Consider the following 4332-nt stretch of genomic DNA (forward strand, 5'->3'; position numbering starts at 1 on the left):
TGGCTCTCCGATTCTGATACTACTTCCCCCGCTGCCCTCTCCTATGGTGGCCTCTCCTTCACCCACTCCGCCAGGCCTGGTGCCCGCCCAGGCGGTGGAGTTGGCCTCCTCCTCTCCTCCACCTGTACTTTTCGTGTCATTCCCCCTGAACCCTCCCTCTCCTTCTCCTCTTTTGAAGCTCACTCCATCCGCCTCTTATACCCCATCCACCTCCGCGTCACTGTCATCTACCGCCCCCCTGGCCCCACCTCCCTCTTCCTTGACAACTTTGCTAGCTGGCTTCCTCACTACCTCTCCTCCGATCTCCCCTCGATCATTCTCGGTGACTTTAACATCCCCATCGACAACCCCACCTACCCTGCTTCCAGCAAACTGCTCGCCCTCTCTTCCTCCCTTGGTCTCACCCAATGGACCTCCTCCTCTACCCACTGCCTTGGTCACTCCCTTGATCTTGTCTTCTCCTACCTATGTAATCTCTCCGACTTCTCCATCTCTCCCTTTCCTCTATCCGACCACCATCTCTTCTCCTTCTCTCTCTCCTCTTCTCCAGCTCCCCTCCCCCTGCCCAAACCTACTCTGTCCATACGCAACCTCGACGCTCTTGACCCTGCCTCTCTGTCCTCCTCCTTCGATACCCTCCTTTCTCCCCTTTCCTCCCAGGCCTGCCCCAACCAGGCGGTCTCCCTCTACAATCACACCCTCACCTCCGCTCTGGACGCGGTCGCCCCTGCCCACTCCGTCCACCCCCGCTGCTCCAAACCCCAACCCTGGCACTCCAAATTTACCCGCTTCCTCCAAAAATGCTCCCGTTCCGCCGAACGTCACTAGAGAAAATCCCGCTCCCTGGCTGACTTCCTCCACTTTAAATTCATCCTTTCATCCTACAGCTCTGCCCTCTCACTCGCTAAACAATCTTTCTTTAAATCCCTCATCTCTTCCCAGTCCTCTAACCCCCGCCGCCTCTTTGCCACCTTCAGCACTCTCCTGGCCCCCTCCCCTCCCTCCTCCCTGACTGCCTCCGATTTCGCCTCCTTCTTCTCCTCTAAAATCGAGGCCATCCGACTTGAAATCTCCTCCTCCACTCTCTCTTCCACCCCTCCCTCTCTTCTGTCTTCACCCCCAAACCACCTTCCCCTCCACTCCTTCCGTCCCACCACCGGTGAGGAAGTCCACTCTCTCATTTCCTCCTCCCCCCCCACTACCTGTCCCCTGGATCCCATCCCCTCCCACCTTCTTCGCTCCCTTTCCCCCACCACCTGCTCCCACCTCGTTCACCTCTTTAATCTCTCCCTCTCCACTGGCATCTTCCCCTCCTCCTTCAAACATGCTCTTGTATCCCCCATTCTTAAGAAACCTAATCTCGACTCCACTTCTCTCTCAAACTATTGCCCCATATCTCTTCTCCCTTTTGCCTCCAAAATTCTCGAGAGGCTCGTCTGCAGCCGTCTCACCTCCTACCTTTCTGAATACTCCCTCCTTGATCCTCTCCAGTCTGATTTCCGCCCCCTCCACTCCACTGAAACTGCCCTGGCTAAAGTCACCAATGACCTCCTCTCTGCAAAAGCCAGGGGCCACTTCTCCCTTCTCATCCTCCTTGACCTCTCTGCAGCCTTTGACACCGTTGACCACCCCCTCCTCCTTCACACCCTCCAGTCTTTCGGCCTCTCCGGCCCAGTCCTGTCCTGGTTCACCTCTTACCTTACTCACCGATCCTTCTCTGTCACCACCTCTGGGTCTCTCTCCCCCCCATCCACCCTTCCAGTCAGAGTCCCTCAGGGCTCTGTTCTGGGACCCTTACTTTTCTCTCTATACACCTCCTCCCTGGGTGAACTCATCAGCTCCTTCGGCTTCAGCTACCACCTTTACGCAGACGACACTCAACTATACCTCTCCTCTCCTGATCTCTCTCCCTCCTCTCTAGGGTGTCCGTCTGCCTCTCTGCCATCTCCTCCTGGATGTCCTCTCGATTCCTCAAACTTAACCTTGCCAAAACTGAGCTCATAGTTTTTCCTTCCTCTCATACCCCATCCCCTTCTGACCTCTCCATTACTGTCGACAACACCTCTATCTCCCCTGTCCCCCAACTTCGCTGCCTTGGTGTCATCCTCGACTCCTCTCTCTCCTTTGGCCCCCACATCCTCTCACTTGCTAAATCCTGCCGCTTCCATCTGCGCAACATCGCTCGCATCCGGCCCTTTCTCTCCCAAGATGCCACCAAATGCCTTATCCACTCTCTGATCATCTCCCGCCTAGACTACTGCAACCTCCTCCTCACTGGCCTCCCCTACTCTCATCTCGATCCCCTTCGATCCGTCCTTAACGCTGCAGCTAGGCTTATTTTCCTCTCTCGCCGCTCCTCTTTTGTCTCCCCCCTCTACCTAGCCCTTCACTGGCTCCCATTCCCCTTCAGAATCCTCTTTAAGCTCCTCACACTCACCTACAAGGCCCTCGCCAACTCCACTGCGCCCTACATCTCCACCCTCCTCTCTATTCATGCTCCATCCCGCCCTCTCCGTTCTGCCTCTGACCGTCGCCTATCTTCCCCCCTTATAACCTCCTCCCACGCGCGTATCCAAGACTTCGCCCGCGCTGCCCCCCTCCACTGGAACAAGCTCCCTCCCTCCATCAGAACTTCCCCTAATCTGTCCAGTTTCAAACGGGCCCTAAAAACCCACCTTTTTCTTAAAGCCTTTCTGTCTCCCACTTAACTTCCTACCTTATCTTCTGCCTCTGTCCCCCTATTCTCCCTCTCTCCCCTGTGTCTCTCTGTCTGTCCACCCCTCCCCTTAGATTGTACGCTCCTCTGAGCAGGGCCATCTCTCCTCCTGTTTCCACCACTTCTAACTCTGCTCTCCAGCTACTTAGCCCTCCTCCTCGAGGGTCCTCCACCCCACGTCCACTCTCGCTCCCTCCTTTTCCCTGGGGGTCTCCCTGTCTTCCGCGCCCTCCTTCTTGGGCCCCGTCGTTTGCGGATCCTCCCTCCCCCTTCCCCGCCCTCTCTAGCTGTGCATTGAGCTTACTGAGCTGCTGTGTTTACTGTACTGTGCTGTCTCCCATTGTATTGTAATTTTGTTTGTCTCTGTACGGCGCTGCGGACGCCTTGTGGCGCCTTATAAATAAATATTAATAATAATAATAATAATAACTCATAGGACTTCATAACAAACAAAGAAAAAGGAGATTCATTTGGTTTTATGTACTCTATTATATTGAAAATTATTAGAATTAATAAGCTGTATTTTATTATTAAAACACATATGAATTAGCCAGTAACAGATCCTTTTTTTTTTCAGAAAAATATTAATTAAAATCAAATATAAAGAAATTGTGCAAAAAATAAAATTTAACATCTGACAAAATGCAAAACTCGGTTTTGTCTAATATCCAAATATTTAGAAGGTATAAGTTCAATCCATTTTAATATATAATGTGTAATACTATCCTATTCCAAGATGAGATTTCGATATTCTCATATATATGTAAACTATTGTTCTGTCTCCTTATTTAATACTGCCAGTTTAAGAGAAAAACATTTTTATTTGATGATCGTGATATATCCTCTAGTTTGTATTAGCATTCAAGAGTTACTATGTTCTCTGCATATTTAAGTTAGAATTCATTATTCAGTCCACTTCACCATAAGGAGGTATATATATTATATCTGGATTGTGTTACAAAGAAAACTATACAAATAGAGACTGCATATTCTAAAATCCTCTGTTTTAATGGCCTACTTGTTATCCAAAAGTACTTTAAATTACACGGACAAGTAAGACAGTACACGACTCCCGATGTTTCATATCCTCATGAATTTTGTGTGTTTTTCAGGACTTATCTGGAAATTAATTTGTTCACATATTTGCAATTTTTACATCTTTCATATTAAAAGGAACATTTTTCTGTAGCTAATTTTTTTTTAATTTGGAAGTCATATGACTGTTGACTCATCTGTCATTTAAATTTCTAGATCTTCTCCAGCTTATCGAAAATTAAAAATCCTAAAGTTCCCTTTAGATCTTTATACCGTGTATAATATATGCCAGTTTGATTGACATATTTGCTGTATTTAGTTACATTCCAGGCAAAATGTGCCTATAAATCTTATGCAGTTGTTCCTTTTGTCATGTTGTGTAGGAGGCTATTGTAAAGTTGTTCTATCTCTGAATTTTGCTGTTTGTTCTCCCTGTTTTGTCTTATTCTCTGCTTTATGACATAGCGCAGAGAACACATCAGTGTGTGGGAGTAAAGCTGGGGGAGCAGCAGGTGAAGTCTGTCAGGTTGGGGGCTGCCTGTTTTCAATCACTGTATGGAGCTGATAGTGCTCCATTTCCT

This window comes from Mixophyes fleayi, chromosome 2, assembly GCF_038048845.1.
Source record: "Mixophyes fleayi isolate aMixFle1 chromosome 2, aMixFle1.hap1, whole genome shotgun sequence".
NCBI classification, from domain to species: domain Eukaryota; kingdom Metazoa; phylum Chordata; class Amphibia; order Anura; family Limnodynastidae; genus Mixophyes; species Mixophyes fleayi.